Source organism: Rhinatrema bivittatum, chromosome 13 (assembly GCF_901001135.1).
Source record: "Rhinatrema bivittatum chromosome 13, aRhiBiv1.1, whole genome shotgun sequence".
Classification (NCBI taxonomy): Eukaryota; Metazoa; Chordata; class Amphibia; order Gymnophiona; family Rhinatrematidae; genus Rhinatrema; species Rhinatrema bivittatum.
Genome location: NC_042627.1, coordinates 24,995,223 through 25,019,115, shown reverse-complemented (window position 1 = coordinate 25,019,115; position 23,893 = coordinate 24,995,223). Strand labels below are relative to the sequence as shown.

The window sequence follows — 23,893 nt, the reverse complement described above, 5'->3', positions numbered from 1 at the left end:
AGTTTCACTCTCCAGATACAGACAGAAATGTGGTGTGCATTTCCAATCTGATGCTTCTAAAGTAATACCAAGTTCCATAAGAACATAAGAAATTGCCATGCTGGGTCAGACCAAGGGTCCATCAAGCCCAGCATCCTGTTTCCAACAGAGGCCAAACCTGGCAATTACCCAAACATTAATTTTATCTTCACTAGACTATTGTAATTCTCTCTATCTTGGTTTACCGCAATCTACGATACGACCTTTACAGTTAATACAAAACGCAGCCGCTTGAATGTTTTATATAACACACCCCGGACAGATCATATTACTCCTATTCTACAACATCTGCACTGGCTTCCAATTCCATATCGTATAACGTATAAGATTCTGTCTACAATACACAACCTACTTTATAACACCAATTCCATCTGGCTATGCTCATTATTAAGAATTTACAGACCTACTAGACAACTCCGTTCCCTTGACAAATGCATTCTTGAAGTACCTACAGTAAAATCCGCAAGTTTAGCATTAACCCGTAATCAAGCATTCTCTGTCGCCGGTCCAATACTGTGGAACACACTCCCAGAACATATCCGCCTGACAGCCAACCACACAGAATTTAAGAAATTGCTAAAAACTCATCTTTTCACCCAAGCTTATAATTTATATTAAGTTTATTACACTACATTACAATTGTTAAAGTAATTGTCTATTTTATGTATTTTTAACATGCTTGTATATGATTTTATGAACTGTCTGTTAATATGTATTGCTACTTGTGTATGTGCAAATATGTAAACCGCCTAGACGGATAGCCCCCATACCCATTGTGCGGTATATAAGAATTAAAAAATATAATAAATAAATAAAAATAAAAGATCCCAGGCTACTGATGCAATTAATAGCAGTGGTTATTCCCTAAGTAAACTTGATTAATAGCTGTTAATGGACTTCTCCTCCAAGAACTTATCCAAACCGTTTTTATTCCATAGATCAATTAAGTGTCAGTAGATTGGCCACTGTTGGAAACAGGATGCTAGGCTTGATGGACCCTTGGTCTGACCCAATATGGCATGTTCTTATGTTCTTAGATTTAGTATATTTTGTATTTATTATCCTCTTGTAGGATAGAGAAATGCCTTTAAGTGCCGAGTCAGTCAGTCTCATCCAAGAATTCCTCCAACCCATTCAGTTCTTGCAGGGGGGTTCTGTAAACTAATACATTTTAATAGAGGAGGAGGAGGATTAAAAACAGCAGGGTTAATAACTCAACCATAGAGGCGTGCTCTTTCTCAAGAGGTAATGACACAGTGTCCGCCGCATCTCAAAGATATAGTTGCGATGGAGAAGGTACAGAGAAGGGCAACCAAAATGATAAAGGGGATGGAACAACTCCCGTATGAGGAAAGGCTGAAGAGGTTAGGGCTGTTCAGCTTGGAGAAAAGATTGCTGAGGGGGGATATGATAGAGGTCTTTAAGATCATGAGAGGTCTTGAACGAGTAGATGTGACTCTGTTATTTACACTTTCGAATAATAGAAGGACTAGGGGGCATTCCATGAAGTTAGCAAGTAGCACATTTAAGACTAATCGGAGAAAATTATTTTTCACTCAACTCACAAAGCTCTGGAATTTGTTGCCAGAGAATGTGGTTAGTGCAGTTAGTGTAGCTGGAGTCAAAAAGGTTTGGATAAGTTCTTGGAGGAGAAGTCCATTAATGGCTATTAATCAATTATACTTAGGGAATAGCCACTGCTATTAATTGCATCAGTAACATGGGATCTTCTTAGTGTTTGGGTACTTGCCAGGTTCTTGTGGCCTGGTTTGGCCTCTGTTGGAAACAGGATGCAGTGCTTGATGGACCCTTGGTCTGACCCAGCATGGCAATTTCTTATGTAAAGGTCAAGGACACATTAATTAAAAGCCACGCACAGGTTCTTTTGTGTTGGGGTGTAAACAGTACAAATGTAGTATTGTAATGTTCATAGATAGCTTTGGAGTTCAGAAGAGAACCTATGGTTTGAAGGTCTATATGCTTTGTTACTTTAAATCTGATAATAAACAGTTTAAACTATTAAATAAAAAATTAAAAAGCCATTCTCATGGTTTCTCATACAGGGCCTTAACCCATGCTATAAACAGATGAGGTATTCAGAAATGCCCAAGACAGCTTTTTAAAGGCCTTTTCAGCATCTAGAGATACTAGAAGCCCAGAGAAGCCTCCCCACTTTGCCATATGAAACAAGTTAAATAATCATGTGGTGTTAGAGGTAGAGGGGACCTACTTTTGACAAACCCTGTCTGGTCACTATGAACTAGACTAGACAGGAATACGCCCAATCTCATTTGCAGGACTTTGACTAGAATTTTTAGATAAGAAAAACAATGAAATTGTGTGGTAGGATACACAAAGATTCTCATTTTTACCTTTTTTTTGTGAATGAGGGAGATAGCATCTGCAGGTCTCCTAATGATTCTGTATGAACTCCTGCGGCATTGAACAAACCCAAAAGCAAGGGCGAAAATTTGTGAAAGCACTTTTTATGTAGGTCAATATGAAACCCATCTGGACCAAGGCAGGACTTTCACAGCAGCTTGTAGCTCTAGAAGTGGTAGGAGGTTTTCCAATATCCAAGTCTGTGCATCTTCCAATTTAGGCAGTTTGAGGGAAATCAAAAATTGCCAGATAGTGGACTCATTTATACCAATATTTATACCAATATTTCACAAATCCTTGTTCAATGGCAGAGTTGTTAAATTGACCTGCCCCATCCAGTATTTTGCAAATAGCAGACCATCCTGCCCGCTTCCTCACCACTTGGCCAGGAGAGTCATGGGCTTATTCCCATGCTCATAACATTTAAACTTGGTATATATTTCAGAGTCTTTTCTATAGCACTTATTTCAAGAGTCCTAAGTTCCCTCCTGCATTCAAGTATGCACAGGGTTCTGTTAGAGCAATTTTTTTTTATATTGAAACTCATGTTTTCAATATCTGTCATCAATGGATCAATGTGCTTTTTCCATTCTCTATACTTGAAGCTGGAGGTTATATGCCCTGTAAAGTATGCCTTAAATGTCTCCCATCTTAAGGTGAAAAAAGTCTGCATTTGGGTCAGTGGTAGAAAATTCATCTACAGCTTCTCTAATGAGGGTATGAAAATTCCTATCACCTAATAGGGAAGTATTTAAACCTCCAGGTGAAAGATTTAGGAGCTAAACCACCCAAGTCAATAGACAGGAGTATAGGACTACAATCTGCAATAGTTTTAATCAAGATTTCGCTGTCACAAACCAGGTGAACAAAATTCTGTGAGTGCAAAAATAGTCTTTTTCTAGTATATGTTCTATATCTTGGAGTATAGAACATATAGTCCCTTCGGCCTGGGTTCTTTTCCTACCTTGGATTTATCATATGATAGGTGTCTATCAGTAGAAGAATATCTCTATTAACTTCTCCCCTATTCTGAGAGGAAAGAGATGATTTGTCCAGGGCTGGACTGAGGCACACATGCCAATCACTATCAAAAAATCACTTTTCCAGAACCAAATTACGCTGACTTTTCATCCATACTCTGGTAAAATATCCTCTGCTCTGTGTTAGGTTCATAGATATTAACTGAGCGCAATGAGCAGACAAACATTACATACCTTCCCTCCAGGTTAGTTACGGTGTCATAGATCACGAGGAGAAGATTATTATCAATGAAGATACAAACTCCTCTACTGCGCGAGTTAAAGGAAGAATTAAAAACTCCGCCCAAACCTAACCTGTTCTCAATTTTTCATGCTCATCTTCAGGGAGGGGTCGCTCTTGCAACAGCACAATTTGAGCCCCCTGACGGAACACCATTTGTAAGATTGTAAGGTGGAGATGCCTCACACATTAAAGATAAACATTTCAGTATGCCTACCCATATTGATATCACCCCAAATCCATACGGTAAAAAGGTCAATAGGTTGAGCGGAACTGCTCCCTGATTAGGAGTACACTCATCAAGTGGTAGTGAAACAAAAACAGCTATTGCAGCTAATTTTTCCCAAGTATCGTTGCATACAAGAGTCCTACGCCAAGAATATAAATAGTATAGGGGCCATATCCCCCAACATGGGCCTAAACACCCACCACCATTCTACCCTCCCACTACTGCAACCCCCCTCATCTGCTGAAAACCTTAAACCCCTCCAGTGTAGAACAGTCCGTGACCAAAAAAGCAGGTCACTGAAAATAGTAAACCCTCCCAACTCTCCCCTGAACATTAAATACAGTGCGCAATAAAATAAATAAATAGATACAGCAGACTTGGAGCTGGCTGCAGGCAGGAGAAGACTTACTGGAAGTTCATCTAACTGTGAAGTGAGAACCTTGAGGATCCCCATCGGGAGTCTTCACTCTGGGGAGAGAGAGCAATCTAACTCTCTCTGTGCAGAGACTACTGAGTTTTAACAATTTTACCAATTTTGGAAAGATTTCCTGCCCACCTGGGCACTCTTATTCCCCCAAGCCCTGGAGGGTGGATGCTTCTCTTGCCCTGCACAGATTTGAGGAAAAGGAGTGCATCAGAAAAAAAAAAGAGGAAAAACTGTGGTGCTGCGGATTTAATAGAATTGTGCCATTTTCACCTAATTTTTCTATCCATAAAATCCTTCATTTTTGACCCTAAACCAGTGACTCCAGTGTTATTATTGGCACGTACAGCGCACCCCAAGTAAAGAAGGTTGCCCCTTTCCAAAGGGAAAAGGTTAGAAGTAAAGCCACCCCCATCTGACCAAGAATCCAGGCCCTGGAAGTAAGAGACTTCCAGCCCCGAAGAGACAGAAAAATGATGTTATGGCCTCACCCGGTGATGGGGTTACATATAAAAAAGCGATGTTCTGCTGGGTCCAGCTTTTAGTCCTCTCTGCCAGTACTAGTTATCTTAAAAATATAATAAAAAAGGTGGTGTTTTGAGGCCAGTAGCAGTTCCCCCGTCCATTCCAACTTTAATGGGGGAAAAGGAAGCAAGTCCAAAGAAAACGTTCCTGGTCAGTGACCTGGCAGAAAAACACCACCCTGAGCCCCTCCAAGTCTCTTTGATCCTTCAGGGGGAGGTGGGGGAGGAAGAACTGAATTCAGCTCTACCGCGGAGAGAAGTACTTCAGTGAGATTTATAATGCTGCCAGTCTGCTTCAACTTTTGGTTCCTGGCATCCAGCGTTTACAGCTTTGAAATGGAATAACAGAGGGAGGTGCATGCCATGCAGTGCATTAGCACACGACGGGTAGATTACTAGCTACATCCCAGTATTCTGGTAAATCCTGAAAGCATTTTTTTTTTTTTTTAAGATTAGTATAAGTCTAGTACTTCTAATTTTCAATAAGAAATGAAGTTTAATAGGAAGAACTATTGAAACACACAGCCATTTGTAATAGGAAGAAATTTGTACATTGGAGAGAAGTCTGCGCCATAAAAATGGAAAGCCATGGGTTATTGGCGAATGTGCTTTTATGTGAGTTACAAACCTTTTAACTGTCTGAATAATTCATTAGTCTCCCTGCTAGAATGGTGCAGAGGATGGGCCTTTTGTTGATGCTGTAGACTTCAAGGAAGCAGAGGGAGACACATACAACAGTCTTTTTCATTGATGCACTGGAGATCGGTACGGGGCATGTTTACTTTTATCGCATCTCCATTTTAATTTTGCTTTATCTTTGATCTTCTAAAGGCGGAAGGTTGCTGAAATCTGCTGTCAGAAAATGAACAAACTATCAGTATACTGATTGTGCGCATAGCTTGTAAATTTAGCAGATATTTGAGAATTAGATGTTTTGCATTGATGGTTTGATTTTGTTTTATTTATTCAGAGAGGTGGTCTAACAGAGGAAAATATGATGAGATCTACAGTGTATTGGGCTCAATTAAAACATTAATATATGACCATGCTCCAGGTACAGGAAACTCTGGTCCTCAAGAACCACAGATGGGCCTGGATTTCAGGATATCCACAATGAATATGCATGAGATACAATGTATGCAAATATCTCATGCATATTCATTGTGGATATCTTAAAACCAGGCCTGTTTGTGGCACTCTAGAACTGGAGTTTGCCTACCCCTTGGTTATTCTATGGCACTTATGACACTTCTAAAGTGTTAAGGTCTCTTTCAACATGATATATTCCTTTGCTCTTATTAAAGTGCCTTTTGAGCTGGTACCCAGAAACGTGTATGCATGAATGTATACAATTGCTGAATAGACAATATTCTGAAAATGTAAGCTGGGAGGCAGAAACTGTTAAAGGTTAATATCTTTATTAAAAAAAAAAAAAACTATTGCAACTGAAATTCCTTAGGTATTTTTTGTTTTAAGTTGTGTAATATCTTGGATGTTTAACAAGTTTAAAAAAAAAAAATCCCCGTTTTTAATTGTTCTGTGCAGTTCAAATAACAAAATATCTTCAATAAAACACCTCTGGGTTTTATACATGGTCACCAACAATAGGTATTTGCAATGTATGTTAGCCAGCAGGGTTCCCTTGGTGAACCTCATGGCTGTCCCTTCTACTTTGCATAGCAACAGTTGAGAACACCAAGCATAAATGGAAAAAATCATTCTTCTGTTACATACTTGCAAGTCTGTACCATATGGGGAAAGATTCAGGGATGTTGCCACATTTGGTTGAGCCAGGCAACAATAGAAGGGCATCCAGGGCTATCTCATTGCTCTTTGAATCTGCCCCATATGATCCAGATTTGCAAGAGAATTGTGTTTCAATAGTTCTTCCTATTAAACTTTTAGTTCATAGGTCAGAGCATACACCAGAAGGTGGTTTGATAGCTTTTTCTTCTTTATGCTTGGTATGTTCAGCTGTTGTGCAGCTTCTGTAGCAGTTCTTGGAGAGATGCCTTGAGTATCCAAACATTTTTTGTGGAATTTTTGAGCCTTTTATTTGCTGAAATGTCCAAATAGAAATTTTAATTTATTTGTAAAATCAACTGGAAATTCAGTTCTAGATAACTCATTTGCATGGAGTAAGTAAGATGATGCAGGATCAGCACCAAAAGCCCAATGACTTGAGATTGAAGGACCTGAAGATATGTCCTAGAGAGGAGAGGTTGGGGGGACATGATAGAGACATTTAAGTACCTGAAAATATAAATTTACAGAATTTAAGCTGTGTGTTTGACCTTGGGAGCCCTGTTCCGGGATCATGTAATTCCATTATTAAAAAGGTTTGCACTGGCTTCGTCATACATTGTATTCAGGTTTAAATCGTTGCATGCTGATTTTAGCTAGGGATCCAGAAGACTTTTCAAGGATTATATTCTGGTCACCATCATCTTGATGTTCCTAGTGTAAAACTGGCTCATGTATAAGAAACATGCAATCAGCCCCTAACAATTGCAGGACCAGTTTTAGGGAATATTTTACCAGATGAGCTTAGAACTGAACAGAACTTAAATATTTTGTCAAAGAGTTGAGGGGCTGTCATATAGGGAAGCCTTCCCAAGTGACTCTGGGTGAAACTGAAATGATGGCTTTTGTTCTCTGGTCTTTTTAATGCTCTATTTTAAATATGCTGTTTTGTAATTTTATGTTCTACTTTTTGTATCTTATGAATCTGCTTAGCCTGACATTATTATAGGTGGAATATAAAAATTTTAATAAATAATACACAAGAAAAGATTTTTTTTTCGGCAGAAAGGAAATTCTAGAACAAGAGGTGAGACTTCAAGAAGATGGACTGAAGAGTAATTTGAAAATATTCACAGAAAGGGAAGGAGGTGGCAGAAACTGAGGATCCATAGTTTTGAAGGGAGAGCCAGAGATTAACTGAAGGTACATGGCATGGTGCCAAGAAATAAACTGGACGGACAAAATGGGCCTTCGAATCTGATGGCATATAAAGATCCTATGTTTCAACTTTTACTACATTAAGCGCAGTTTCTTGAGGCATATTTGTATACAACACTTAAAAAATCAAAGGCTTCCAGTAAGGGGCAGTCTGCATTACTACAGCTAATTTACATGTTCATCACTTAAATGTATGTTGCTGTTTTTACCTTTTCATGTAAAGTCTGTTTTTTTTTTCTTGATGCTGTCGTTCTGAGTAAGAGGTTATCCGGTTTATTATTAAGATCCCTGATGCAGCATTGTAGCTAAATGTAAAAGCATGTTAATGTTTGGAATCTGTGTTTCTCTTAAGTTTTAAATGTAAGGTTTTAATATGATTGCAAACATTTCAAGAATAGTAAACCCATATGCCTCCACGCCCAAACTGCCTTACTGAGTAAATAAGTTGCTGACATAATGTGGGGTATAAATAATGAAGGTAGCAATTACTTCATGCACCAAATAAGTCTGTAGGCATTGATCACAAGTCTCTCTTTCTTTACAACATTTAAAGAAATGTTTCTACTCTCGCATACACACGCCCACGTCCCCCCATCCCAAATTGGCATCCCACAAAAATCTCCTAGCAGCATTCAGCATATTCAAGGTTTGAGCACAATTGCTGTGAAAACTAATTCGTATCAGGTATTTCTTCTTTAGTTTCCACTTAACAGCGCTTCTTTCTAGTTTTATTTTCTGGAGATTTACAAGATGTGAGCTTGTAGCTGGATTCTGCCACAGATTTCACCTTTGTTTCACCTTCCCACTCTGACCAACCACTACACATTTAGAATATAAGAATTACTATATTGGGTCAGACTGAGGGTACATCAAGCCCAGTATCCTGTTTTCACAGTAGCCAATTCAGATCACGAGTACCCAGCAAGATCCCAAACAGTAAATAGATGCCATGCTGTTATTGCACAGTAAGTAGTGGTTATTTCCCAAGTTTGCTTGGTTAATAACAGTTTATGGACTTCTCTGGGAACTCAACCAAACCTTTTTTTTAAATCCAGCTATGCTAACTGCCTTATCCACATTCTCCTGCAATGAATTCCAGAGCTTATTTGTGCATTGAGTGAGAATTTTCTCCAATTTGTTTTGAATAGGCTACTTACTAACTTCATGGAGTGACCCTTAATCTTTATATTTTTTGAAGGTGTAAATTACTGATTTACATTTACTTGTTCTATTCCACTTATGATTTTATAGACCTCTATCATATCCCTCTCAGCTGTCTTTTCTCTCCAAGCTGAAGAGTGCTAACCTCTTTAGCCTTTCTTCATAGGGGAGCGTTCCATCCCCTTTATCATTTTGGTTGCCTTTCTCTCTACCTTTTCCAATGCAGCTATTTTTTTTTTTGAGATGCGGCAGTCAGAATTGCACACAGTACTCCAGATGCATCCTCAACATGGAGTGATACAGTGGCACTATGGCACTCTCATTTTTATTTCCATTTCTTGCCTAATAATTCGTAACATTCTGTTTTGTCATCTTGACTGCTGCCACACACTGAGCCAAGGATTTCAAAGTCCATCATCATGCCCAGGTCCTTTTTCGGGTGATAACTCCTAATATGGAACCTAACGTGTAACTACTGTGTGGGTTACTTTCCCCTTGTGCGTTGCTTTGCACTTGTCCACATAAAATTTCATCTGCCATTTGAATGTCCAGTTTTGCAAGATCCTCCTGCAGTTTCACAAAGCACTTGTGATTTAACCATGCAAAATAATTTTGTGTCTGCAAACTTGAATACTCATATTCCCTCTTTCCAGATAATTTATAAATACATTAAAAAAAAGCAAGGGTCCCAGAACAGATCACCGAGGCACTCCACTGTTTATCCTTCTCCCATGAGAAAACTGACCCTTTAGTCCTACACTCTCATGTTTTAACTAGTTTGCAATCCACAACAGGAGATTGCCTCCTATCCCATGACTTTTTTATTTTCTTAGGAGTCTCTGGTGGGGCACTTTGTCAAATGCTTTCTGAAAATTCAAAATCACATTATCTACTGGCTAACCATTATCCACATGTTTATTAACTCTTTCAAAAATAAATACCAGTTTGGAGAGTTAAGATTTCTCTTGTGTAAATTCTTGCTCGCTATGGCCCATTAACCATGTCTTTCTGTATATGTTCTGTGAGTTTGTTCTTTAGAATTGCTTCCATGATTTTTTCCAGCACTGATCTGACTCATTGGTCTATAGTTTCTTGGATCACCCCTGAAGTCCTTTTTAAAGATTAGGGTAACATTGGCTACCTTCCAGGAACAATGGAAGATTTTAATGAATAGGTTACAAATTACTAGTAACAGATCTGCGATTTCATTTTTGAATTCTTTCAGAAGTCTTGGGAGTATACCATCTGGTCTGGGTGATTTTCTACTCTTTAGTTTGTCAATCTGCTTTATTACATCTTCCATGATTTGTTTCAGTTCTTCTGAATCATCACCATTGAATACAGTTTCTGATATAGGTATCTCCCATGCATTCTCTTCAGTAAATACTGAAGCAAAGAATTCATTTAGCCTTTCTGCGATGGCCTTATTTTCCCTAAGTGCCCCTTTAATCCTTCAATCATCTAATAGTCCATCAGACTCCTTGCTGTAATGGCTGGCTAACTGTGGGATAGACCCATGACCTGTCTCACTCACCTTGGGTACAGAAGGACTTCTGTGTGGCATGGATGCCGCCATCCAACCTCCCCGAATGCCACCCACCGCCACACCTGCCTTAGACAAGCATGCACACGGTCCTGAATTAAGAGCCCAGTGGCGGGACCCGAGCACTGTTAAGAATAGATGACGTTGACACTGGCTGGGTATTTAAACCTGGCCTCTGCTCCCAGCTAGGCCTCAGGAAGAGGTCGTCCTGTCTTGTTTGCAGTGCATGTTGCTCTTTGATACCTGCCTGGTCCCAGCCTGCTTTCGCCTTGCCTAGCCTTCTCTATTTCTTGTCTTGCTTCCATCTTGCCTATCCTTGTCCTGCATGGTTCTCCCTCTGTTGCTCCCCCATGGCTCAACCATTGTCTAATCTCTGCCTGCTTCAAACATTGCCTGGATTCCGTCACAACCTGTCTGTTGCCTGCCCTGTCCTTGGCCTGCTCATTGACCTTGACTGTCCGCTGTCAATGGGACCCTTGCCTAAGTCCTACCAACCTCAGAATCCAAAGGCTTAACTTGTGGGGGAATAGGCTGGTATAGGTGAAGCCCAGACTTGGTGCCCATTCTAGTGAGTCTGCCTCCTATCAGTGAAGGCCTAACTGGTTCACCAGTTGGGCAGCATCAATCTTGCCACAGCCAAGCTCTCATACGCCTTGATACTTGCTTTGGATATATTGAGGTTTTATTATGAATTTTTTGTCTCTTTGGCCAGCTTCTTTTCAAATGATTTTTACGAGTGTATTATTGTACTCTGCCCTAAACATTGGAAGGGTGGGTAATCCTTTTAAATAAAATAAATACAATATTTTAGCTTTCCTTATCAGTGTTTTACATCTAACTTGTCCATATTAATGCTTTTTCTTATTTACTTCAGATGATCCCTTTACCAATTTTTGAAAAGTTCTTTTGGCTAAAATAGCCTTTTACTTCACTTTTTAACTGTGCCGGGTGTTCGGCCTTCCTTCTACTTTTTTTAAATGCATCAAATACATCTAGACTGAACTTTCAAGATGGTATTTTTAAACAATGACAAAAAAACCACCCAAATACTCCTATATTCCAGAAACCCTCTGAAGTGTAACACACTCACAAAAACAGTAGGTTTCACTGGCCAAAATTTTTTTTCTTTTCAGTTGTAACCACATATCTAGCAATGCCCATAGATTGTTTGTAGGACCCACACTCTATGAGTTTGTATTTCAATCTGGTTATTTACTTTTAAACATTTACTTTTAAACAATATCCACACCTGATGTAAAATCTTGACCTTTGTAGCTGTACCTTTTGTTTTATTTTCTATTTCCTCAGTTTATCAAAGTCTTTCTTTTTGAAAGTTTTTAATGCTAGAGCAGTAACATAAGAAAATGTCATACTGGGTCAGACCAAGGGTCCATCAAGCCCAGCATCCTGTTTCCAACAGTGGCCAATCCAGGCCATAAGAACCTGGCAAATAACCAAAAACTAAGTCTATTCCATGTTACCATTGCTAATGGCAGTGGCTATTCTCTAAGGGGCGGATTTTAAAAGGCGCGCGAATAGCCTATTTTTGTTTGCGCTCCAGGCGCAAACAAAAGTACGCTGGATTTTAGTAGATACGCGCGGAGCCGCGCGTATCTACTAAAAAACCTGGATCGGCGCGCGCAAGGCTATCATTTTGTATAGCCGGCGCGCGCCGAGCCGCGCAGCCTACCCCCGTTCCCTCCGAGGCCGCTCCGAAATCGGAGCGGCCTCGGAGGGAATCCTCTAACACCCTCCCCTCACCTTCCCCTCCCTTCCTCTACCTAACCCACCCGCCCGGCCCTGTCTACACCCCCCCTTACCTTTGTTGGGGGATTTACGCCTCCCAGAGGGAGGCGTAAATCCCCGCGTGCCAGCGGGCCTCCTGCGCGCCGGGCCGCGACCTGGGGGCGGGTACGGAGGGCGCGGCCACGCCCCCGGACCACCCGGGCCGTAGCCACGCCCCCGTACCCGCCCCCAAAACGCTGCCGACACGCCCCCCTCGGAGAACCCCGGGACTTACGCGAGTCCCGGGGCTCTGCGCGCGCCAGGAGGCCTATGTAAAATAGGCTTCCCGGGGCGCAGGGCCCTGCTCGCGTAAATCCGCCCGGTTTTGGGCGGATTTACGCGAGCAGGGCTCTGAAAATCCGCCCCTAAGTGAACTTAATAGCAGGTAATGGACTTCTCCTCCAAGAACTTATCCAATCCTTTTTTAAACACAGCTATACTAACTGCACTAACCACATCCTCTGGCAAAAAATTCCAGAGTTTAATTGTGCGTTGAATAAAAAAGAACTTTCTCCGATTAGTTTTAAATGTGCCCCATGCTAACTTCATGGAGTGCCCCCTAGTCTTTCTACTATCCGAAAGAGTAAATAACCGATTCACATCTACCCGTTCTAGACCTCTCATAATTTTAAACATCTCTATCATATCCCCCCTCGGCCGTCTCTTCTCCAAGCTGAAAAGTCCTAACCTCTTTAGTCTTTCCTCATAGGGGAGCTGTTCCATTCCCTTTATTATTTTGGTTGCCCTTCTCTGTACCTTCTCCATCGCAATTATATCTTTTTTGAGATGCGGCGACCAGAATTGTACACAGTATTCAAGGTGCGGTCTCGCCATGGAGCGATACAGAGGCATTATGACATTTTCCATTTTATTCACTATTCCCTTTCTATTAATTCCCAACATTGTTTGCTTTTTTGACTGCCGCAGCACACTGAACCGACTATTTCAATGTGTATTTACTATGACGCCTAGATCTTTCTTGGGTTGTAGCACCTAATATGGAACCCAACATCGTGTAATTATAGCATGGGTTATTTTTCCCTATATGCATCACCTTGCACTTATCCACATTAAATTTCATCTGCCATTTGGATGGCCAATTTTCCTGTCTCACAAGGTCTTCCTGCAATTTATCACAATCTGCTTTGATTTAACTACTCTGAACAATTTTGTGTCATCTGCAAATTTGATTATCTCACTCGTCGTATTTCTTTCCAGATCATTTATAAATATATTGAAAAGTAAGGTTCCCAATACAGATCCCTGAGGCACTCCACTGTCCACTCCCTTCCACTGAGAAAATTGTTGATTTAATCCTACTCTGTTTCCTGTCTCTTAGACAGTTTGCAATCCACGAAAGGACATCGCCACCTATCCCATGACTTTTTACTTTTCCTGGAAGCCTCTCATGAGGAACTTTGTCAAACGCCTTCTGAAAATCCAAGTATACTACATCTACCGGTTCACCTTTATCCACATGTTTATTAACTCCTTCAAAAAAGTGAAGCAGATTTGTGAGGCAAGACTTTCCCTGGGTAAAGCCATGCTGACTTTGTTCCATTAAACCATGTCTTTCTATATGTTCTGTGATTTTGATGTTTAGAACACTATCCACCATTTTTCCTGCACTGAAGTCGGGCTAAGCGGTCTGTAGTTTCCCGGATCACCCCTGGAGCCCTTTTTAAATATTGGGGTTACATTTGCTATCCTCCAGTCTTCAGGTACAATGGATGATTTTAATGATAGGTTACAAATTTTTACTAATAGGTTTGAAATTTCATTTTTTAGTTCCTTCAGAACTCTGGGATGTATACCATCCGGTCCAGGTGATTTACTACTCTTCAGTTTGTCAATCAGGCCTACCACATCTTCTAGGTTCATCGTGATTTGATTCAGTCCATCTGAATCATTACCCATGAAAACCTTCTCCATTACGGGTACCTCCCCAATATCCTCTTCAGTAAACACTGAAGCAAAGAAATCATTTAATCTTTCTGCGATGGCCTTATCTTCTCTAAGTGCCCCTTTAACCCCTCAATCATCTAACGGTCCAACTGACTCCCTCACAGGCTTTCTGCTTCGGATATATTTTAAAAAGTTTTTACTGTGAGATTTTTCCTCAACAGCCAACTTCTTTTCAAATTCTCTCTTAGCCTGTCTTATCAATGTCTTACATTTAACTTGCCAATGTTTATGCTTTATCCTATTTTCTTCTGTTGGTTCCTTCTTCCAATTTTTGAATGAAGATCTTTTGGCTAAAATAGCTTCTTTCACCTCCCCTTTTAATCATGCCGGTAGTTGTTTTGCCTTCTTTCCACCTTTCCTAATGTGTGGAATACCATTCTAGAAGCACAGTCTAGATGTATTTTTTAACAATGACCACACCTCTTGGATATTTTTTTACTTTTGTAGCTGCTCCTTTCAGTTTTTTTTTTTTCTAACAATTTTTCTCATTTTATCAAAGTTTTCCTTTGGAAAGTTTAGCACGAGAGCCTTGGATTTGCACACTGTTCCTCTTCCAGTCATTAAATTAAATTGGATCATATTATGATCACTATTGCCAAGCGGCCCCACCACAGTTACCTCTCTCACCAAGTCCTGTGCTCCACTGAGAATTAGATCTAAAATTGCTCCCTCTCTCGTTGGTTCCTGAACCAATTGCTCCATAAAGCTATTGTTTATTCCATCCAGGAACGTTATCTCTCTAGCGTGTCCCAATGATAAATTTACCCAGTCAATATTGGGGTAATTGAAGTCTCCCATTATTACCGCACTACCAATTTGGTTAGCTTCCCTAATTTCTCTTAGCATTTCACTGTCCGTCTCACCATCTTGACCAGGTGGACGGTAGTATACACCTATCACTATAGTCTTCCCCAACACACAAGGGATTTCTACCCATAAAGATTCAATTTTGTATTTAGTCTCATGCAGGATGTTTATCCTGTTGGACTCTATGCCATCCCGGACATAAAGCGCCATACCTCCTCCCAGGTGCTCCTCTCTGTCATTGCGATATAATTTGTACCCCGGTATAGCACTGTCCCATTGGTTATCCTCTTTCCACCATGTCTCTGAGATGCCAATTAAGTCTGTCATCATTCACTGCTATACATTCTAATTCTCCCATCTTACTTCTTAGACTTCTGGCATTAGCATACAAACATTTCAAAGTTTTTGTTTTGTTTGTATTTTCATTCTGCTTTTTAATTGATAGGGGTAAGTTAGAATTTTTTTTAGCTCAGGTGAGTTTTTAGTTACAGGCACTTGGACTATTTTTCTAATTATTGGAACCTCACTGTCGGGATGCCCTAATTCTAATGCATCATTAGTATCCTTTAAAGATACCTCTCTCCGAACCATGCGCTGCTGAGCGACTGTCGGCTTTCCCCTTTGTTCTAGTTTAAAAGCTGCTCTATCTCCTTTTTAAAGGTTAGCGCCAGCAGTCTGGTTCCACCCTGGTTAAGGTGGAGCCCATCCCTTCGGAAGAGACTCCCCCTTCCCCAAAAGGTTCCCCATTTCCTAACAAAACTGAATCCCTCTTCCTTGCAGCATCGTCTCATCCACGCATTGAGACTCCGGAGCTCTGCCTGCCTCTGGTGACCTGCGCATGGAACCGGGAGCATTTCAGAGAATGCTACCCTGGAGGTTCTGGATTTAATCTTTCTACCTAAGAGCCTAAATTGGCTTCCAGAACCTCCCTCCCACATTTTCCTGTCATTGGTGCCCACATGTACCACGACAGCCGGCTCCTCCCCAGCACTGTCTAAAATCCTATCTAGGTGACGCGTGAGGTCCGCCACCTTCGCACCAGGTAGGCATGTTACCAGGCAATCCTCACGCCCACCAGCCACCCAGCTATCTACATTCCTAATAATCGAATCACCAACTATGACGGCCGACCTAACCCTTCCCTCCTGGGCAGTAGGCCTTGGGGAGATATCCTCAGTGCTAAAGTAGATTTACTTAATATCCTCTCTCCCAATCATTAAGTCAAATTTGATCGCACTGTAATCACTGTTGCTGAGAAGCCCCACCACTGTTACTACTTGTACCAAATACTGCGTACCACTGAGAACTAGGTATAGAATGGCTCCCCTCATCTGTTCCCAGACCAACTGCTCCATGAAGCAGTCATTTATTTCATCTAGAAAATGTACCTCCCTAGCATATCCTGATGTAACATTTACCCAATATGGTAACTGAAATCTCCCATTATTACAGGGCTTCCAAATTTGTTAGCATCTCTAATTTGTTAGCATTTTATCATTTGTATATTCATTTTGGCCAGGTGTACAGTAGTATTTCCCCCCATAAAGATTCTACTGTGCATTTAGTCTCCTGCAGACTAAAGTGCATGCCCCCTCCACCCCCTATCATTTTGATATAATTTGTATCCTGGTATAGCACTGTCCCATTGGTTAATCTCCTTCCACCAGGTCTCAACTATGTCTACCTCTTTGTTCAGTGCTATACATTCTAACTCCCATCTTATATTTTAGACTTCTTGCATTAGCATACAGATATTTCCAAATGTTTTTGTTTGTATTAAAAATCCTCTTATCAGTTGACAGAGGTAATTTGGAATCTTTTAACTCGGGTGGTTTGTTATAGGCCCATGGGCTACTTTTTTCTTTTATTGCAGCCTCTCTATTGGATGCCCTAACTTTTCTGTTTTAATATCTTTTGAAGATACCTCCTTTCGAACCATGCACTGCTGAGACTGTCAACTTTCTCCCATTTTCTAGTTTAAAAGCTGTTCTATTTCCTTTTTAAAGATTAGTGCCAGCAGCTTGGTTCCATCCTGATTAAGGTGGAACCCATCCTTTTGGAAAAGGCTCCTCCTTCCCCAAAATGTTGCTTAGTTCTAATACTAAAATGCTCTTCCTTGCATTATTGCCTCATTTATGCATTGAGACCCTAGAGCTCAGCCTGCCTCTGGGGTTCTGCACCTGGAACAGGGAGCATTTCAGAGAATGCTATTCTAGAGGTTCAGGATTTCAATTTTCTACCTAAGAGCTTAAACATGACTTCCAGAACCTACCTTTCACACCTTCCTATGTCGGTGCCCGCATGTACCATGATAGCGGTCTTCTCCCTAGCACTGTCTAAAATCCGATCTAGGTGAATGATGAGATCTGCCACTTTCATATCAGGCAGGCTAGGTACCAAGCAATCCTCATATCCAGCAGCCACCCAGATATATCTCCATTCCTAATAATCAAATCACCAACTATGACAGCTGACCTAACCCTTCCCTCTTAGTCGCTAGCCCTTGGAGACTCATCCTTGACATGAGAGAATAATGCATTGCTGGTAGTGCAGGTCCTTGTTACAGGATCACTTCCTGACACACTAAAGTGATACTTTCTGATCAGGTGACCTTGCTCCTCCAAAGTTAGCACAGGGGTTGCTGGACTGTAGTTGGCACTTGGCCTCTATGCCCTGAAGGTCTCCTTTTTATACAGCTCTCTGTCTGCCTTTCAGGTCTGCTAATATAGCCTCCAGAGAACTTATTTTCTTTAAAGCCAGAGCTCTTTTATTGGGCATGCTCATCCCTCTCTTTAATTGGTAGATAATCATACATGTGATACTTGGGTCACATAAATGTTTAAAAAACCTGCGGTTTCAGGGGATTCTGTATTACTCATCCTTCAGCCATCTCGGGCAGAGATGGTATGCTTTCCAAGGTTTTGTTATGCTTACCTGCTTCCTACTACTCAAATCCTGGTTTTAAATTAGTTTAATTCTCTTGTGTAACTGTACAATGTTATAAACAAACACTTAAAGCATTTGTTTCAGATTTCCATCCCTATTGTCTCCAGCCCTCCAGGAATAGGTTAACTAGTTAAATATTCCATGATTTCTATATAAGTTACAAGGAAGGGCTTGTTTGAAAATATAGCTGAAAGAAGATACAGAAAGTCTACACCCCTTTCTAAAACTGTTTACCTTTTGCTGGCTTATAGGCTAGAGTGGAAGTAAAATGCATTAAACCAGTATTTGTTCCTTGTATCCACACATCCCACCCCACAACAGCCAAGTGAAAAATATATTCCAAAATTCCTTAGAAAGTGAAGTGGAAATAAAAACCTGGCATAGCATGGTTGGCATCGTTTTGACCTCCCTTGTGCTTTTAGAACAGTCCCAAATACCTGAAGCTTTTAGTTTAACCAGTCACCTTAAAAAGTACATACCAAGTGAATTGGATTTTACTTTAGTTTTTTGGATACGTTTATACTTAGTCCCGTCCCCCCCCATAAAACATTTTTGGATCTGAAAGGTATGGAATATGGTGTGTTAAAAGGAAAAGGATTCCTCAATTAAATGCATGCAAATCTGACATACGAATGACAAAATGAGAGATGTTCAAGGGATTGTGACTTTTATAGCTTTTGTAATTGTGAATTGTATTTTTTTTTTAAATTGTACATTCCATGCTCAAATATAAATAGTGGTATTAAAGCATTATTGTGTTACCATTTAAACTTGTATGTAGCACCAATGCCTAACACTACCGCACCACAAAACATGAGCAATGGGTGTAGTCTCAAAACATGTAGTGACCTAATATCATTGCAGATTATTTCCTTTTCCTTTCCAGAATCGTACTGCCAGGCTTATTTTTTGCAATCCATTCTATTTCTTGCTCATATTTTTTTTTTTTTTTTTTAAAGTAAAAGAAAGGAAAGATGTGGAAATCCCATTATTTGGAATTCTGGTTCCAGGCTGGGCAAGTTTGAAGTAGATTTTAAACTGGTTTGGTTTTTTCTTTTCCATTATGGCTGATTTTGAGGCTCTTTATTAATAATCTACCAATATTTTCAAGAATCTTGAATTATAAATAGATTTTGAGAGATCAGGAAACTTCTACAAGGTTCATAAGATACTGGAACATTTTTCAAACCATTTTATTAGAAAAAAGGGAATAGACATGCAGTAAGTAAGAATGGGTAAAGAAGGTAATGGTTTCTTGTCTGAAGAAAAGCTATAAAAATTCTTACTTTTTTTTTTTTTTTTATAGGCTCAGAATAGTGTGAACCCTTCTAAAAATCATCTTGGCAATTGAGGTGAATAGGTTGTCTTCAGCTAGCTTCATACCTTGTGTTGATCTGTGTCATTAGTTAATCGGCTCACCCTCTGCATGCATAAGTTTTTGAGGAATTGAGAGGATAACTGGAAGGAAAATGCTTCTTGGAACAGGTTTCTCTTTAATGCAAATACTGTTAACACAAGTACAAATGTATTACATGTTGTTCTGGGCTTCTAGCCCAGCATGAAAAGCATCATCATTGGTTTTCAAGTGGAATGAAATATTGGTGTAGAGCCCATCTAGATATTGTAGGTGACTCATTTTATTTTTTTTCTGTTTGTTGTGAAAATTTGGCTATAAAGGAGCTGGTGCATAATGAGCAGGCGAGACTCACTTAAGCAAACTCCTTACAATTTCATGATCAGTCTGGCAGGAAACAGGAGTCCACCCCCATCCCCACAATACTGATTAATATGAATGTAGAGTTTTAGCTCTGCATGTGCTGTGCATGCTTTATATGGAGTTTTAAGCAAAAGCAATTTTTGATTATGTAGCATTTATTTTGTCTTGTAACTCTTAACGTTTCTTTTTTTTTGGCCTAACAGTTTCCTCCAGTTCCTTCCAGCTCAATTGGACCCAGGGCTGGGATCTGGCACTACCTGGGGGTTATTTTCTCCTATGTTTATCTATCTACGTCCCACTTTTAGTCCAGTCTTTGGCTGGGGTCACTAGGTACTGCTATTGTGCAATTACTGTGAGGGCTTCCCCTACAGAGACTGTGAACACTGCCTGTTAGGGATGTGCATTTGTATTTTGGTTTTTTTGGTTTTCGTTTTTAGTGTGCACTAACTCGCAAGCAAACTGGAAAACCCCCCCCAAAACAAATAATAAAGCAAAACAAAAATAAAAACTAACATTTTCCGACTGCACATTCCTATAGCCTGTGCAACATGCCAGGCCAGGCTGATCCGGGGAATAGAACCTGTCCCTCCACATGGTAGTGTGCAGTACTGTCGCTGTGTCATCAGCCCAGATCTGTTAATTTTATTTTGAGTCTTTGAATACTCTGCTTTCATAAATAAGGTGTTTTATTTCATTTATTTTTATATTTCATTTCTACATTTGTTTTTCCCTTTTCTTGCCCATTTTCTCCATTCTTTTTATCCTTTTTTTCTTTTCTTCTCTCTATTTATATAAAGCGTCCTGCATTTTGCTGGCATGATCATTTTTTGCACATTTTTAGCATACTCTCTCCGACTGGCGTCATCTTTTTCTATTTTTAACACTTCCTGTCCCTTCTTGTGGATTCCCTTTCCCTCTGCCTGTCTGTCTCCTTCCCTGCCTCATCCTTCCCTCCCTTCCTGGTCTTTCACTTCCTCTCCACCTGAGTCTGGGCCAGATGTATCAGCAATGCAAAGGCTATGAAAGCATTCCTCCATTGTCTTCTGTTGCCTTTTTTTTCCCCCTTTTTTAACTCATTTTACAAAGGAAGCAGCACGGGAAAAGGAGGAAGGAGAACTATAAGAATACCCCAAGATATGCTGTCATGGTCCCTGTACTGCTTTTACTTTGTGGACTGGGTAACTGGGTATGCTTGATTGTACGTTGCAGTTGTAGCTTACATGACTGCATATCTTAAAGGGAGCATAGTGTGTACCAAAAAGTAATATAGGCCATGATGGGGTTGTGTTTTTAAGAACTCCTAACTTATGTCTGTTTATAGTTTACTTTCACTTAGTATATGGAAGACAAAGAAGAAAAAAGCAAAGTAGAATGGATTTCCATTTGGATACGCCTACTGTCAGACCCTTCCTTTCTTTGTATCCCTGAAGGAGAGTAATTTGCCAGTGATCTGGTACAACTTAAAAAAAAACAAAACAAAAAACCCCCCAAACTTTTTTATAGTTTCTGAAAGGCAATGAATAATGCTGCTGTGTGTTCACTTGGATGCATAGAAAGAAGTCGCAGAACAAGTTGTAAATTGATACCTTTTTACTGGACTGGCTTAATACAATTCTGACTAACTTTTGACAGCTTTGCTTCCTTCATCATGATGGTGCAGAAATGGAATACTTTCTTACTCTGTTGTGCCTCAAGGTGCCTACTTGGAGCATTTAGTATAGGAAGATTATGGCTCAGCTGCTAATAGACACCCTCTTTCCCTTTTTCCCAAGAAAAAGCAGGATGTATAAGCCACACAAGTAGGTGATACCATCTGACGGCGCCAGTGAATGATTTCACAGAGTTCTGGAAAAGCCTTCGTAGGCTCTACAGAGAATATTTGAAATTTCACATGCACACACCATCTCAAACACCTTTCAGTCCACTTTTTGTTAGTGGCAGCAGTTGGATATATTTTCCATTTGAGAGCTTTTTGCGGTTTTGGCCACCTGAGTTGACTTTTCTTCCTCCTTTGACACCCGATCACATTCAAATGACTAAGAATGCTAAGTTTTGTTTGTTTTTTTTTCCCTCCTCTGTGTGACCTTCATTCAGCAGCCTTGACTGTTCCTTTTCAACTAAAAGAATTTCAGCCTTTGGTTTTGGGTAGACCAGTATTTCAAGCACCACCGATTTTAAGTCTGCATTTCCTACCAGGGTCTAGAGTATATTGTCCCTGGTTATGACATCTGCTCAAAGATGCCACCCATGGCTATCAGACTGAAGATTGAGACTTAGACATCTTCACGTTAAACCAAAACTCTCTCAGCACTGAAATTGACATGCATGTCCAGGAACAAAGAGCTTTCACTTTCCTATCATTTGGCACCAGAAAGAGGTTTTTCCAGCTCAAGCTCTGATCCCAGAAGATTTAGCATCAACAAAGGTGTGAAGCATGGATGTCAGTCTCCTTTTAGTGCAAAAATACAAGAACAGGGAGTTAACAGCTGCTGTTGTCCACTCTCTAGTCGCTGTGTCAGGAGATTTATTTATTTATTTATTTAACATTTTTTATATACCAAGGTTCTAGTAACAATGTTACTAATCACTTCGGTTTACATATAACATTGGAATGACTTAACATGTGTGTCTTACATAGAACAGGAAAATGAACTTGGAGAAAATTGAAATAAATAACATTATAAAACAATAAATTAAATAACAGCAATCTTACAGACAGGAGATGAATGCAGTCTCCCCAACTGAGGTCCTGCTGCACCAGACTGCAGATGAAAATGATTTCCATCTGTACTTCTCTTCTCTGGTTACTCTCTCCTGCTGATGCCACTCTGTTTTGGCTTCAGTCAGTTCCAATTCCGAGTGTTGGCACTGAGAGCTTTTGGCATAGTCTGTGGTGCTGACTAAACCAGTCTTGTATATCTGTATTGTGGTACCAAGCAGTAGGGATGTGAATCGTGAGATCGATCGTCATCGATTTTGGCTGAGGTGGGGGGGGGGGAAATCTGATCGTCTTAGTTTTTTAGGTTATAAAAAATCGTTTTATCGGGGGAGGGGGGGAGGGCGGAAAACCGGCACACCAAAACAACCCTAAAACCCACCCCGACCCTTTAAAATAAATTCTCCACCCTCCCGAACCCCCCCAAAATGTTTTAAATTACCTGGGGTCCAGTGGGGGGGGGGGTGTCCCGGCACGATCTTCTGCTCTCTGGCCACGGCTGCGTTAAGAGAAATGGCGCCGGTGGCCCTTTGCCCTTATCATATGACAGGGCAAAGGTAGCGCCGGCGCCATTTTGAATATTGGCAAATCGGCCCGAGGGCAGAAGGTCGCTCCCGGATCCCCGCTGGACTTTTGGCAAGTCTTGTGGGGGTCAGGAGGCCCCCCCAAGCTGGCCAAAAGTCCCTGGGGGTTCAGCGGGGGTCCGGGAGCAATCTCCTGCACTCGTGACGTCAGGTCACAGGAACCAAAATGGCACCGGCGCTACCTTTGCCCTGTCATATGGTAAGGGCAAAGGGCCACCGGCGCCATTTCTCTTAACGCAGCCGTGGCCTGAGAGCGGGAGATCGCGCCGGGACCCCCCCCCCCCCCCACTGGACCCCAGGTAATTTAAAACATTTTGGGGGGGTTTGGGAGGGTGGGGGATTTCTTTTAAAGGGTCGGGGTGGGTTTTAGGGTTGTTTTGGTGTGCCGGTTTTCCCGCCCTCCCCCCTCCCCCGATTTACGATTTTTGACGATAAATCGGGGGAATTGTTATTGTATCGCGGCTCTAACGATTTTTGACGATTTAAAATATATCTGACGATTGTTTTAAATCGTCAAAAAACGATTCACATCCCTACCAAGCAGGTTGGCATGGACATCAGTATCTTGATATTGAGCCTCTGCAACAGTCCTGGAATTCTCCTCATGAATATAGAGAATCTTGGTCTGAGGTAGAATATTTTTTTCTTCATATCTCCTTGGATTTCTTCCCTTCTCAGGCAAGAAATGTCATAAGAACATTAAGATATGCCATACTGGGTAAGATCAAGAGTCCATCAAGCCCAATATCCTGTCTTTAGCAGCAGACAGTCCAAGTCACAAGTACCCAAACATTAAATAGATTCGATGCTACTAATGCCAGCAACAAGCAGTGGCTATTCCCTTTTGATA

At 40.8% G+C, this 23,893-nt stretch overlaps 1 protein-coding gene across 6 annotated transcripts in view; it reads left to right on the top strand.

Moving 5' to 3' along the window:
* CSNK1G1 (casein kinase 1 gamma 1) overlaps positions 1-23,893 on the top strand; it is a 251,138-nt gene that overhangs the window by 31,683 nt on the left and 195,562 nt on the right. The window contains exon 3 of one of the 6 annotated variants that reach the window (XM_029574618.1): positions 7,667-7,804. The exons of the other annotated variants lie outside the window; for them this stretch is intronic. The gene's annotated coding sequence lies outside the window, so the exon portion shown is untranslated. The remainder of the gene's footprint in view (positions 1-7,666; positions 7,805-23,893) is intronic. 6 annotated transcript variants of the gene reach the window in all.